We start from the raw sequence: 16,528 nt of genomic DNA, 5'->3' as shown, positions 1-16,528 counted from the left end.
TTTTTTGTAGAAAGAGAGTTTACTGAAAAAAGACATGTGTACAACCTATGGCTTCAGATAGGCAAAGATCATGAAGCCACAGAATGCAGAGCGGCCACACTGTCACACACATAATAGACATGGCCTTCCTAACTAGGGCATCTATACTACATCATTTAGTGCCCGGGGGATATATGAAAAGGAAATAGATGCAAAGGATAGAATCAAAGCTATCACATCAGAAATGACGACTGATATGTCAAGAGGTGGGGTGGTTGTCAGATCAAGGATTCGTCAATAACTTCTTTGCAATCAGATTCTACTTGAAGATACATATACCCTTTCGTAATTGCTTGTGAAAGAGCATGTCGAATAGCAAGAGCTTCTCCCTGCCTAGTTGAACTGAGACAAGCTAGAACAGAGATATATAGCCTTAAGTTGCCAGCCTCTATGATCCTGAAAAATATACCCCAGCCCCCCTTTTGTACCACCAGCAGAGAATGCCTCATCCGTATTGACTTTTATGAAACCTGGTAAAGGAGAACTCCAAGCCATTGTATTAGCAACATTAGCACAAATACTAGGCAGAGCATCTATCCTTGGTGGAGAAATAGGTGCTTTCAAAAGGATCTCCTTCCTTGCATGAGATAGCAGTGCTTCTTTCCAGCCTTGTAACTTATGTAATGTTTTCTCCTTTACATCTTGGAATAAAACCTTCGTTGAGATGCCCAAGTCGGTGGGTAACCCAAGATACTTTGCTGGTCCATCTCCATAAGAGACTTTAAGTACTCTGGAGAACACCTCTTGAATTTCACATGTGTATCCAGGCTGAATGTGAAGCTAGACTTCCGCAAATTTATAGCTTGTCCTGTTGCCTTACAATAAAGGTCAAGACAATGCTTCAAAGATAAAACTTCTTGCAACTTTACTTTTGAAAACAAAATATAATATCATCAGCGAATAGGAGGTGAGCAATAGGAACACCCCCATGTCGAACCTTGATTCCTTGCAGAGTACTAGCATTCTCCTCTCTTATAATAATAAAGCTTAAAGCTTGGGAACATAGAATAAAAATGGCAGGTGAAATAAGGTCCCCTTGACGAATACCACGAGTATGTGTAATTGCTCCTTTCACACATCCATTTACAAGAAAATTAAAGGAGACAGAACGAATACAAGTCATAACTCTATCAACCCAAAATGGACTAAATCCCAACTTCAATAGCATCCCTTCAATAAAATTCCATTCAATCCTATAATATGCCTTACGCATATCCAGTTTTAAGGCTAGGAATTTATCTTTACCCTTCTTTTGCTTCTTGATATAATGAAATAATCGTGTGCCACCAAAACATTATTAGAAATAAACCGGTTGGGAATAAAAGCAAACTGAGTTGGAGCAACAATATCATCCAAAGCTCCATGCAATGAGTCAGCTACCGACTTGGCTATGACTTTGAAGACAACATTACAGAGAGTAATGGGGCGAAACTGATCTGCTAACTCAAGGCTCTCCACTTTTGGAATTAAACATATAAAAGTCTGGTTTAGAACAAATTGTATATGACCGGTGGTGAAAAATTCAGCAACATAATCAAAGAGATCGGCTTTAATGAAGTCCCAATAACATTGGAAGAAAATCGGTGGGAGGCCATCCGGTCCTGGAGACTTTAATGGTACCATGGCAAAGAGAGCCAAACGAATTTCTTTCAAAGTATCTCAAACATAATATTAAAATATGAGGTACCTTAGTATGGATGGTTAGACCATTGTAAATGACAATAGCATTTGTATAAAATTCAATAAAAGACAAGGGGTGATATATAGAAGAACATAGGGAATACTGAATAAAATGTTGTTTTTTAGGAAAAAGATCCTCTCCAACTATTGGTTTCCTTTATTATCCATCTAATGGTTAGGAGGACATGGACATATATTTCTTAGTCATTTCTTCTGAAGAAGCATGACTCTGATTTTGGCTAGAGGCATTGTTGATATGATGAGTATGAGGGGTATTTGCCTCTTTGCTTTCTTCTGATTGGCCATAAACGTAGTCTAAGAGGTTTGATCCTCAATTAACGCCTTAATTGCAGCCATTCGTTTCTCATCTAGATTCTTTATTGCATAGAGACCTTAGCAAGCCATTGAGTTCTTCTAAGTGTTGAAGGCAATTGAGATAAATTTTCAAACCCATCTAAGACGGAGAGGATGATTGGAACTTAAAGGGGAATTGGACGCCAAGTAGTTGAAGAGGATCGAAATCCTGTTTTCTACACAGAAAATAAAAAGAAAGAAAGGATTATTTGTAACTTTGTGTTTTTTTTTTTTTTTGGGTCAGCCGCTTTCTGTTGGTTAATGTACTGTCAAGTCTCTCCCTCTGCTGTCACGAATTACTAGAGGACATTCAACCATTTTTTTGGTAGAGCATTCTCCCGTTGGATCATGTGGGGAAGAAGAAAGGGCAATCCCTTCTCGTAATAAGTTGCATAGATGATGGGTAATAAAGTAAAAAGGCCCACCAGAGAAAAGCTCCGGCGTCCCGTGAGCTGGAACTGGGAGAAATGTCATCGGGAATTGCAAAATATACGAAAGTAGTCTGTTCTTGTCCTTTTCATCCCCGCTTCGAGTTGGAAGCGAAAATCTCAACCACCTCTGCGGTGGATGTCACATTACGAAATCCATTGCATGCCTGACAGGTGTGGGGTCCGGATAACAGAGGACGTGGGTCCTATTTTTCATTTTGGTAGAAGACATGGGTCCCATTTACAACTTGATATTCGAGCGCCTGAAGTCTTCAGCCACTTTCAGCCACTTTCCAACAAAAAACAAAAAAAAAAAGAAGTCTTCAGCCACTCGATGGGGCCAAGCGACAAGGGTTTTCATGTAGCAATTAGAGAAGTCAATCCTCCCCAACCCAACCCCGGCAGGGTCATTTACGGTCGTCTTGGGTTGATATCAACTCGACAAGATTGGGCTTGAAAATGAGTTCAACAAGATTAAATTGGATTGGTCTCGTTTGAGGACTTAGGGTTAAACTGAGGTTTAAAAAAATTCAACATAACATAACCATGTTCACCTTTAAATAGGACAATAAAAAAAGATAATAATAATAATAATAATAATAATAATAATAATAATAATAATATCAATAGTTTTAAAAGCATTTGATAAATTTTGTTTTCTAAAAAGGGACTCTAAGACGTGCCTAGTGAAATGTAACATCTCACTATTCGTTATTTGATACTTAATAGTGTTTGTCTTCTATCAAGAAAATAAAAGACAGGACATAGGTTTATCCATGTGATCAACGATCTCACATACATTTTAATAGATAAATTTTTAGTGCAAAGTAAATAAGGACAAGTACACAAGCTCTAATTCAAAGTTTTAATAAACTTTTGAAAATGTCATCAAATGGAGATGAATGTAAACATTTTTTCTTGTAATTTTAGTCACTTCCTCTATTCCTTTTAAGCAGAAATTGTACCAATGAGATTCTTTCTTAGTGCTCTATCTATTACATGGTCTAACCCATACTGTCATGTGACAAATAATGAAGCATTTGGATACAACTAGACATTTGAATATGACTAAATATAGAAACAAATGTATATCTATGTCAAATTGAGTTTTTATTCATTCACAATGAAGAAAGATTCTCTTAACTGACAAATTATGATGGTTGGATAGGAATAAAGTACAATTTGGATTTGATACAATAGAGAGGAAGAAATTATGAAACCCCAATGATTAGATTTTTTACTCATGATAAAGCAAAACTTTCATCATGTTCTTATAACTAAAGAGAATATTTCACTTCACCCGTGATGAAGAGAATCAAGGGATAATCTTTTTCTCTCTGGACATTAGAATATGAAGTTTGTTTTTGTCTCTATATTCATATACAACCATCATACAGATAGTGAAAAAACTCAGTACAACTAACTAAACCCAACCATTAAATTGGCTAGTTGGAGGAAAGCTTGGGAAATAAGTTTACAAATCACAAAGGTTTTAGTGTGAATCGTATCATCATGTGGAAGAAAATTTTCTATGGAGAGATCTGGCTGCTCTCTCTTAACGCATGAAGATGATTTTTATAATCAGAATAATGACTCTTGGAAATTTTATCACAATTAAGGACACATTTGATTTTGTTTTTAAAAATTTTTCGTTATCCAGAAGTGGCAACTCTAACCTGTTTGTGCAAAGCTCACTGTTTCAGATTGTCTTCATCCTTCTGAAATCCATCTCCACAAAGCATACCTGTAACTTCAACATCGTGCCTTCACTCATGAGTTGCATACCTGTAACATTGTACTTTCTCTCGTGTCTCAAACCCGACTACACTGTTGAAAACGTTTCGAAAAATAGAAAAATCAAACACTTTCTTACAATTTTAAAAATCATTTCTGAAAAAAAAAAAATACACATTTTTACTATTTCTAGACACATAAATAGTAGAAACAAAATCAAATAGCCTAAGCTCACCTTAAAAGAATCAAAATATTACAAAAATGCAATTTCTTTCATGAAATAATTGAAAATCCAAGAATGTCACCTAAAGGGTACACCAGATTTGCCCTCCAAACCAAAACAGCAGATGCTGTCAAAAATGTCATTAATTGATATGACCTCCCATGAGCTGATTTCCTCTTGGATTAGGATCTACTCTAGCGTCTTCAAAAAAATAAATAAATAAATACGATTAAATGCAGCCTAAATAACCAATCCATGGATAAAAATGGACAAATTTTGAGGGTTATTTACAGTAATACCCTTAATATATAGATATCGACCAGATCTTTTTCAGCTCATTTACACGACAAAGTAGTCCAAGGCCTTAATCGCTTTATTTATCAAATATCAACAAATCAAAAGAGCGGTCTTGTGCTTGGCCAACAAAAAGATTAAAGAAAGAAAGTAGTCCTAGCTTTAGGTCGTATACTTTCCATATTAGGAGATTCTATTGGGACTTTGGGAGCAATATATTGTGAGGACGTGACTAAGTGGGGTCTTTGCAAATCTTGGAAACCCTAATTTTCTGTTCCCCACTCGAGGTCACCCCACCAAAGAGAAGGAACAGAATTTTTTTTTGGTAAGGAACAGAATGATTTGTATGGGTTAAATTGAAATAGTATCAGTCTTCATCGTTCCACATGTATGATTTAAGAATAAAATTATAATAAAAAATAATTAAAAAAGAAATAAATTCATCCAATACAATTTGATCTGATCCAATCCTTCTCAAAATAATATCTCCTTTCACTGTTCCCATGACCGTTGCCGAGTGTTAGAACCTTACACAGTCCCACCTGTGCGGATCAACACTCCCAATCTGTCAAACTAGCCCATGGAGCATGAATCTAACCACATCTCACATTACTAAATTAATTAATTCATAATTAATAAACTTTAATTGTATGTTAAACTCCAAGATGTGCCTCATTAATGGGTCTAGAATCTCCTGATTATAGAATTATAATATGCTAATGGAGTTATTGAGAGATTAATTGCATAATTTGGAAGGAGATCGAGATGATTAGGATTAAAAAAGTAAACGTACAATGTGCAATCAATGAAATAGGTGTAAATAATTGGACTTTTTTCTTGGTTCTATCTATTTTTTGGTACCCAAACTCTAGGCTTATTTACCAAAAAAAAATATCTAGGCTTCTTTAACCTAATGTGAATACCATTTCACGGGGTTGAATCAAATAGCTCGAGTTTTGCGATAGGAGAGATCTTTCTCAAGGTTATGAGTCCAATTATTGTACATTATTTAACCGATTTAAGACTATTTTCCCAACAAACTAGTCTAAGAAGCTTACTTTTACCATTAGTTAAGCTCACTCACTAATATTGCTCTTCTGTCAAAAATATTAGTAGAACCTATCCAAACTTGAGTCCGGATCAGGTCCCCGTACGAGAATCATTCTCGTACGGTGTTTCATTCACACTTGGACTTCATTCAAAATAAAAAAAAATAAAAAAAAATAAATAAATAAAAAAGAGAGAGCGATTAAGTGGAATCCAAGTATGGATCAAACACCGCACGAGAATGATTCTCGTATGAGGACTTGATCCATGCTCCCCAAACTTGAGCAAAAGTGAGTTAACTCATAATTGAGCTCCTTGGACCAGTCTACATACACCTTTTTCTTCTTTTTTTAAATAAAATACATTGACCTTCATTACAAGGACTTCCAAAGAACCCGGTGAAGTTAAGCTAGAATCCATTCAGTTAAAAATATATTAGTCAGCGGTTAAGTTCTTTTAGCAAGCAATTATGTCCAAAATGTCTATTTGTAGGTGGTTATTTGACCACTTTATAAACAGAAGAAAATAATAAACGAAAGTTTTTTTTTTTTTTTTTCAGGAGCATAAGCTATTTTGGCAGAAAACATCCATTTAGGGGGAACAACGAGGTCAGTACGTAGGGAACATATTGTCAAGTGTTTTTTTATGGGCATAATTGATACAGACTAATCTATTGGGCCCTAGCTAATTTAGGCTCACTCTAATTGGGATACCTGACCTAATTCATTGTGGGAGTGGATTAGGAATTTAGAGATTCTATTTTAAATAAAATGCTAACAGTCCCTGCAGAGGTTACCTTCACATTGTTATTGTTTTGGAAGCACTACTCCTTTAACAAGAGCTAATACGTATGAGAGAGAATTCCAAGGATGAAAGGTTGTAGAAGATTTTAGCAGAGGGCTTCCACTATCTAGTTCTTCGGATTTGTCATTCTTGGCTTAGAGACTTCCACCATGCTCAACAGGTATATTGTCCCATTTAATTCATATTTGTGTTCTACTCATCGTGGGGTTATTGAATCAAGTTCTAGACATAAGAACTCCTAACACATTCGGCACACTCCCAAACAAAAAATATTTTCCCACAATAAATAGTAAGAAAAATAATGTTCCATGTGCACTTGAGCATTAAAGGGGGTTGGTTTTTTATTGTTATTTCACAAGAGCGGAGACATCATTTTGTCGAACCCCAATCCTCTCCAGTGTTGCCAGCCCCTCTAGCATGCATCAGACAATTGGCAACACTGAGGCATGTACCCTGAGTGCCTTGTTTGAGATATTAAATGTAACTACAAGTGTACGGATCAGTGTAGCTACGGGTCGAACACAGGGAGAGCAACCACTTCTTTTTTTTTTCTTTTAATAATATGAAAGTGAACTAATTAATGGTTGTGATCTAATTCTAATTACCGTCCTAAACATATGTATCTAAAATAACGTTCTAACCATTCGTCATCTAAGAATTTAAAAACGCAAGTCATGCAAATAAAATAAAATAAATAAATAAATAACTGAAAATAAACAACCCACGCAATAAAAAAAATAATAAAGAAAAAAAAATGCTAAAATAAAAATAAAGTAAAAGAAGGGGATAAAGGTAGAGAGAGACTCACAAGTAGGTTTCTCTACTTAGCCCGAGGGATGCATCATAATATGAGCTTCCTTACTTGACTAGAGAGTCACTCTTACAATGGTTACTCTACTTGGCTTTAGGGAAAGGGAGACAATTCAAATAAAAACAATAAATTGATGGTTCTATGACTAGGAGAGGCAAAGCGAACACATACACAAGCTATGAACCTTGGGGGAAAGGGATAGCAATAATGTAACGACTGAAATTAAAATCTTAAATTAAGAAAGAAAAGGTAGTCAGAAGAGGGAATGAAAGAGGGGAGAGAAGATTACTGAAGGAGCCTACTTACTTGAATCAATGCTTGAACTTGAAAGCTTGGGTGATTTGAGATACTACCAGTATTAAAAACCAGATCTTGAATAAACCAAATCTGAAATTTCTAGTACTAAAGAAAACAAATCTTAAAAAAAAAAACCGAACTTAAAAAAAAAATTGCTCCACGGCTCGTGATCTTGTTACCTAGGTCTAAGCCTAGAACTATAACTTTAAAAATTACAACTCAATTGCATAAATCATAAACATAAAAGGCTGAATGAGAATAAAAGAGTACTTGCATTAATTGACATAAAAAACTATTACAAAAGTGATTAAAACAAAAATAAAGAACTAAAACTAAAGAGAGTGAGAGAGGGAGAGAGAGAAGAAAACTAAGCATAAACTAGAAAATAAACTAAGAGGAATAATAAATAGGAGGGGGGAGGAAGGGGCTTTTATAGGGCTTTTGTCTTGCTTCCTTCCTTCTATAAATCTTCTTTAAGAAAAGAAATAAAATTAAATTAAATTAAATCTTGGTAAAAATCTTCATTCTCTGAGATATTGTGTGAAGAAAGAGAGAATCTGTTTACAAAAAATTATTACAAAAGTGATTAAAACAAAAATAAAGAACTAAAACTAAAGAGAGGGAGAGAGGGAGAGAGAGAAGAAAACTAAGCATAAACTAGAAAATAAACTAAGGGGAATAATAAATAGGAGGGGGAGGAAGGGTCTTTTATAGGGCTTTTGTCTTGCTTCCTTCCTTCTATAAGTCTTCTTTAAGAAAAGAAATAAAATTAAATTAAATTAAATTAAATCTTGGTAAAAATCTTCATTCTCTGAGATATTGTGTGAAGAAAGAGAGAATCTATTTCCAAAATTAATAAATTCTATTCATTCCTTGCAATATTAACAAATATCTTGCAATCTTGATTAAATCAGAAAGGAATCTCTACATGGCATCTTCAAGATCTTGTGAGATGACAAGGAGAGAGAATAATCTTCAAGATTTTGTAGGAGAGAGGATGTGGTACCAATAAATGGATCTCACCTTTGGGCTGGTTCTTGATTCACTTTAAGCACTTTCTCTTGTAGACTTGGAAACTAAAAAAAAAAAAAAATTAAAGTAGTACTATCCAAAGTGAGGCAAAATGTACACTTATATCCCTAAGATTTCACACATTATGGTGCTCATCATGCCTCCTAATCGTTGTTCGATGCTTGCTGAAAGGCTTGCGCACTTGAGAGGATCTTGTTCGCCACCTTCTGTGTCTTAAATGTAGGGGTCGCGTGAGTATTCTTTCCCTAAAGAGTAAATAAAAATGAAAACAATCAATACAAGTCATGAAAGCTCCATAATAGCCCACATGGCATGTCTGTATCTAGTTGAACTTGAGAAGCAAAGAAAAATCTATCCCTTTAATTTCGTTCTAGGATAATTTCGTTCTAGGACCACCTATAGACCAATGACCACCATACATTTGGAATTGAGCTATTAAAAGGGAAAAAAAAATCCACTGTTGCTCTAGAATGAGCCTGACTATATGCAGAGTCATACTAATATACTAATTGATTTTCGGGAAAAAAAAAAACACTGAATAGTGGCCTGGTAATTAGGAGATGAAGTGGTTTCAATAGCATATGCTATTGGCTAGTAGGATATAGTAGTGTGGGGCACTCAGATAGATAAGGACCCTCAAGGGGATTTAAATACTCTGTTACTCTTGATCGTGTTTTATTGTGTTATTTAGGGGTGTCAATCGGTCAGTCCGGCTCGGTTTTGGTCCAGGTTGAGTCGGTTTCGATGTGAGAAAGTTGAAACCGAAACCAAACCAATAAGAAAATTCCGATTTCGGTTTGGTTTCGTTTTCGATGCGGTTTGGTTTCGATTTGTCTTCGGTTTCTTAAATCGATTTGTAACCGAGTTGGTTTTGGTTTTTGGTCTAGTTTGGATTCGACTTTCCATACAAATGTATACAAAACTATGCAAATTTTGATTTTTTTAATGAATTTTGGAGTGTTTCGGTTTCTTACCGGTTTGGTTTCGATTTCGGTCCAGGTTTTGAGCCGGTTTCGGTTTGGTTTCGGGTTCATCCGGTTTCCAGTGCGGTTCGATTTGGTTTTGGGGTTGCAATACTCGAAACCAAACCGAACCAATGAGGCTTCGGTTCGGTTTGGTCCGTGTTGTTATCGGTTCAGTCCGGCTGGTTTTACCGGTTCGGTTTAGGAATTGACACCCCTAGTGTTATTCTATCTGCAGAATGCGACAAGTGACAATCCTGAGGTGGACGGTTCAGATATGGAGAGAGAAGATGGTACCACCAAAATCGATTTAGGTAGCAATTAAACCAGGTCAAACCGACCCACCCCAAGCCAATACAAGTGTGATTCAAACTCTCTTACTCTCTCACTATTACTTCTCTTCTTGTCTCTTCCTCTCTCTCTCTTTTCCTCTCTCTCTCTCTGTCACCTCCTCTTTCGATCTCTGTTATAAGGCCTGATCCTCCATTTTCTTGCAACCGAACAGAGACGAAACACCTCATGGCAAGTGCTCTTCTCTCAGCAATCGGTGATCGCTCAAGGCACAGATCTAGGTTAGGGTTTGAATCAAACCCATTCTCATCTCCGAAGGTCTTGCACCTACTATTCTCGCACCCTAAGGTTTGAATCAAACCCATTCCATTCCGTTACTTACCTCTTTCTCTTTCTTCACGAGTCGTCCTTACCTTCATTTTTTTTTGTTGGGGGACCTTTTGCAACCTTGTTTGTTTTAGATTTTGAAAGTGTATACTCTATTCTATTGTTGGATATCGTGAAAGTGTATGCTGTATTTTGTGGTTGTATAATGTGGTTGCTTTTTGTTAGGTTTGGGAGGGGACCGTTGCTTGGTTTGATGGTAAAAATTCAGTCTGCAAATATTTATATACACCAAAAAGGGGCTTTGAATCCTCGGTTACTATCGTTTATAACAATGTTAGTATGAGGTTGTTGCTAATTAACTCTTTTTTGCTATTAAATCATTATTAGTGATATAATAGATTTGAACTATTTTTATCTTGCAAAATAGGATGATATCAATGAGAGCTTCATATTGGGGCCATTGGTAGATACTAAGGAGTCTTGGTTCATAGCCCATGAAATAGGTCTTCTGTTCTCTATCTGTTCTGTAGTGTTTGGTGCAGGAGTTGAGTCCTGAACTTGTACTCCTTGAGTGTTATTTGACCCTCAACTTTTCTTTCTTTTCCCTTGTGCTTAAAAAATTGCACAACATCCAAACTTGGCTTTAAATAATCTTTTAAATCATTGTTTAGACTCTCACTAAGTTGTGTACCTCGAATGCCTATTGTTAATGTGTTTTTCAAATAAAACTTTGCCCAATTATGTTTAAGTCTATATATGCGTTGCAACCATGCATTATTCACAATTTTATATTTAGTACGCAATTTAAACAATATATACTCGAATTTATCCTCCTTATTGTATTGGAATATATATTTCTTTAAATCCTTAAGAAAACACGAGTCATCCTTCATCATATTACTCAAATGCTTAATGTCATTCTGCATTAAATGTCAGGTACACAACCCATGCCATGTCTCAAGCCAAGCCTTTTATTGATGCTCTAGCCATAGCAGTATCTTGACTCGTGAAGATGGTTATAGGCTTCTTATCACTATGTGCTTCAGCGAATGCCTCAAAATGCAGCTCCGAATACAGTGCATCCTCTATGATGATTAAAATCAGCAAATAACCCAAATGGCCTATATCCTTTGTAGGTGCAAAATGAGTGTCAAAGCTAACTACATCTCTAAATTGTGTGTAATCAATAATAATCTTTAGATCAGTCCAAAATTATTAATTATTTGTTCCTCATTGTCTAGTTGAAATGTGTATGTAAAAGAGGGGTTAATCATATTTTGAGTCACAAAATACTTCAACAAACTACTTGCATCACCTTAAGATAACGCACACATTCTTTTGATGCAGAGATAATTCTTAACATCTTGGGTTATGTAACTATGTTTCTCAATTCCACCAGTCTACCTACTCATCAACTCAAATGTGGATTTAGGTCTGATCCTCGAGTTATCTGTCAAATCAATTTCATATCTATGTATGTCTAATATATTCCTCTACGAACGTATCATATGAACAGTTGTTGAAATATGAAAAACGTGATTATGCTCATAAACAAAGTCACGACACATGTAATTTCTATAATGAGTTGAATATATGGCCATTTGTGCCTGGCAATTTGTTGTTGTCTCAGCACATAGATTACTAGTATTGAAGTCTCTCGTCTTATTGTCGACAACTAGCTTTTGAACAAACAAATCCCCTTGAAATTATAGTTATCTTATTCTTTTGCACTTCTTCACAAAGTGTCTCCTAATATTAAACCTTATTGCCCGTCCATATCTATTGTAGAAATCGTATGCCTCTTGCTTTGAATTGAAAAACATCACAATCTAAGGTTTTCTCTTAACATCCAAACTAGCATTCTCCACACTAGAGGAACCAAATAAAATCAATGGCACATCAAATCACACCAGAATTGAACAAACTATAAACCATATAACCATAGCTAAACAAACTACCAACCACACATCACAATCCTTCTTCATAAACATATCCAAAGTACATAACTACTACATTCATGCTTTCATATAATAGGTAAAATACATGACTAATACATATCTAAGCAGTCAAGAAAATTGTTTATAATCAATATATTTGAGGCTGGTTAATAGTATTTCGAAACTTGATTTGGTTTATCTAGTTAATGGTTTGTATTGGCTAAGTTTAGACTCAATATTTTTTCATCTACAAAGCTAGATTGCTGATGAGTATGCTACACAAGAATACCTAAATTAGAAAATAATTCAAACCCTGTAAATCAGTGCTTGACATATATCACAAACCCATTGTTCATGTGTGATATTCATATTTCCATCTTTAACTCATACTTTACAAAAAAAATACCTAAATCATTGTATTTAATGCTGACAGTGAAAGAGAAATAAATGCAAACTTCTAGGTTTTATATCATGTCAAAAGCCATCGGTTACAAGGCTAAACCTACTGTAACAACAATCTGTGCAACCACAATTAGATTTATCAATCTATAGTAGAACATAATTTTGGTTGCTCATATAGGTTAGAGACCCTTTATGTTCCATTTTTGTAGAGAGTTTCTTGGTATATTTTCTCAAATTTCACAAAATGGAAGAAGTACTCAGAAAAAAGACAAAACAAAATTTAGAGAATGTTATCCTACAACTTGGAAACAACCTTATATTATGCAACTTGCTTTATCCACTGCTATTTGAGGGCTTCTCTTTGGTTAGGATACTGGTAATATTATTATTATTATTTATTTATTTTTGGTCAATGCCTTCCTACCATAAAGAGAATTTTTAGAAGAATATGATACATGCACTTTTCTTGTTAATTTTTTTGCTATTAAGTGGTTAGCTTCATTAGGTATTTTGAATCTGTGGACATACTATTTGGTAAGTGGTTCATAGATTTTTACAATCTTGATGGATTAAGTGCAAATTCATGAACACAATCCTTTGGGGTGCATCCTGACCTTCAAACCAAGGTATAACCTTGTCATAGCTTGAATTTGTTTCTAAAAAAAAAAAAGAGTTAGGGTATACCTGCAGTTGCTTCCATAACTGGAACCAAATTCTATTTCTCCACAACTAAAAAATTAGATAAATCTAAAATAAACAAGGTTATAAGCGGTTCTCCCACAAAAAAAAAAAAAAGTATGTAACAATAAAAGCCTGATTCAAACCTTAGGGCACGAGAACAGTAGGCGCAAGAAAAGTAGGCACAAGAACAGTATGGACAAGACCTTCGAAGACATTAGAGCACAAGAACAGTAGCCATGAGACCTTCGGAGAGGAGAATGAGTTTGATTCAAACCCTAACTATGACACCCTACCCTCCATATAGCACAGGTATGTGGCACTGAGATTTCCAATCCAATCAGCCAACTAATACCCAGGATCCCGGATGCGGGTAGTAACCAAACCCACCGCCCATTATGCTACTAGATCAGAGTATACATAAAAAAAAATCATTAAATTAAAAGATACACGTGATGATCAACTACAATGGTACTTATACAATATTATAGGTCCATTAAATAATTTCACAGGTTATTATAAATATTTATACATCTTACCCTTATTTGCATTAGAATACTTAATGTACTACAAAAGCCTTTTCTACAAGCACTTCATACATGTATCTCCATATCCAAACCAATCACCCGACCATCTCTGCTTCAACTTCAACACCTAGGGATAAGTAAGAATGGGGGGTGAGCACGGGCATGCTCAGTGAGAGGTGGGGGCATATAATCACACATACAAGAATTACAGATAATATAATCTCAATCTCACAGCATCTCAATTCCATATCACCACCTCACAATGCAGCAACCATATGATTCAGTTATTAATCTAATTCCACTCTAATTACTAAGTCTCATCCTATGGGTATAAGTGCTATAAGCAATGTAGGTGGCATTCCCTACCCTGTATGTTGGGCCCCAGGAATACAAACCTGTTGCAGGTAGGAGCCAGCCAGTCTCGGTTAGAGCCTCGGTCCCCCCACTAACCCCTAAATAGTAACCTTGACAACATGGTCTCGGTCTGAGCCTCGGTCCCCCATGTGTTTGACAATCATGCGTATGCTACACCGTACCATGTTGTGCCCTATCTGTATCTGGGCGTAGTAGTCCTACAACACATACCATCAAGTGGGATTAGCCAATACCTTACCCCCATATTGGGAAAGTGTTATAACACTAGGGATGTGAACCTAACTATATGCATCTATATGCATTCAACAAACAACTGTGGCCATAGCTGTAACACTGACCTTTGAGCCCATGGTATCAGACAGAACCTCGGCCATACTATGCTACAGATCGACAATATTACATCCATCTCCCCATACACACATCAGTGATCCTAGCTACAAGACTGGCCTCTGAGCCCACGGTACCGGACAAAACCTTAGCCACACCGTGCCACAAACCATCACTATTACATAATACCACACAACTATCATACGAAGTATCCAATATTTCATGATCACATCCATTCCAGCATAACACGCCTGAAATATCACATTCATTCTGATAAATATACATCAAGTGAAAGATTTTAGTTTTATTTTATAGAAAATACATTTATACAATTCAATGTATGAAATCTCAAACTGGAAGATTAGATACCCACATCAGAATACAAGCAGCAAACAACAACAAACAAACCCCTCACCTAAAATTCCGACTAACTTCCCGATCTTGCATATCTTCTCCGAATATAGTTCAGATTCTTAATTAGCAATTCATACATGGATCAATTTATTGGCATAATTATTTCTATTCGGATTCCAGTGTTTAAGTCCATCTACAACTGAATTCTTTCTTATTCAGCTACGAGGGCATTCATCCTACTCATACAGTCAGAAAGCTCATACTTGGTTTACTAGGTTGGTCCTACAGGTCTTTAACTCTTATTCAACCCCTTGGATATGTCAGTGTTGCTTGAGGTTAACAAAAACTTGTATTACCTTGCTAGGGGTAATATAATTATTTCCTTCTTATACCTTCTCACCTCTTTCCTAACCCTTTCTTCTCTTTTACTAGCACATAAATCATGGTTATAATTTATTCTTAGCATCTTAAACAATTTGGAACACTTTCATGTAGAAATAACCCAAGTAGCAATAAAATAACTTCAAAAATTCTATTCTGTCAGGCCCAATTGGCTGGCTTGTTAGTCAGTGGCTCTCCAACCGGTTAGACTAGCAGAATGGTTTTTTGCTATTCTACAGCCATACCCCAGATGACAAGATTGATCCCAGTAACTTTCATTCTTGAAAGCACATTTATACTCTATTTTTACACCAAATCAAACCATTCCCTTACCGAAGTTTGGTCCATATGCTTTGTATTAACTTCCCAAGCCTTACTTTAAATCAGATTTGCTTCCCAAAAAGGGGCCATCTGTATATCTTCTATCCCAGGAAAATTAACATCATGCATGAGTAATTTCCACCTCCAATTTTATCCTATTTCAATTAAGTAAAAGAAATCCTATGCTTTAGGGTTTTAAAAAAACCCTCAACCAAATTGCGTATCAAGTGGGTCCAGAAATTTGGGGATTTCTACAGTGAAGGGCTATCTTGGGCTTCACAAACAATTTTCCCCTTTAAAATTAAATTTTCATCCTATCCCTATTCTGGCCGAATGCTACCCTAACTGGATTCACAGATATGGGTTTGAATTTCTCACCTTTCTTGTGTTCTTGGGTTGTGCATGCAGCTCTACTTGCAGCTACATGGTTCTGAACTTTACTTCTCAGCTGGAGGAGCACCTTGGCAACATCTTCTTGTTGCGAACAGCACCGAAGTGCATGCATGCATAGTGACAGCAACAAAGAGAAGCTACTGCACTTTCTCTCCCTCTCTTTCCTTTCTTCTTTCCATTCTTCTTTTCTTTCTTCTTTCTTTTCTTTCTTTTCTTTCTTTTCTTTCTTCTCTTCTCTGTTTCTCTTCATTCATAACAGCAAGAAAGAGGAGAGGAAGAACCGACTCTTCCCCCCCCCCCCCCCCCCATTTATAGGCTAAACAGAGTAAGGTTTGTTTGGCTAATACTTCATTTTTATAAAAACTCTAAAAACCCATTTTTCCTACTTTTACACCTCAATAACATTTTATAGAAAATAGGTTTCAACATGAAACCAACTACATTAGTACCCTTTGACAGACGTTAAATTATGGTAGAAAGTGGGTAGAATAACCTTTTCAATTGGTGGGA

General features: G+C 35.9%; 1 long non-coding RNA gene across 1 annotated transcript; it reads right to left on the bottom strand.

Annotated features, from left to right (window-relative positions):
* Positions 1 to 13,757: 13,757 nt before the first annotated feature.
* On the bottom strand, positions 13,758 to 16,259 carry LOC122066338. The gene is made up of 2 exons (XR_006136336.1): positions 16,004 to 16,259; positions 13,758 to 13,994 (listed from the first exon to the last, which is right to left on the bottom strand). It is a non-coding gene; the product is annotated as an uncharacterized LOC122066338 (long non-coding RNA).
* Between the last annotated feature and the right edge of the window lie 269 nt (positions 16,260 to 16,528).

Source organism: Macadamia integrifolia, unplaced genomic scaffold (genome assembly GCF_013358625.1).
Source record: "Macadamia integrifolia cultivar HAES 741 unplaced genomic scaffold, SCU_Mint_v3 scaffold2352, whole genome shotgun sequence".
Lineage (NCBI taxonomy): Eukaryota > Viridiplantae > Streptophyta > Magnoliopsida > Proteales > Proteaceae > Macadamia > Macadamia integrifolia.
The sequence above is the reverse complement of the archived record's forward strand: the minus strand, read 5'-3'. Positions and strand labels throughout refer to the sequence as shown.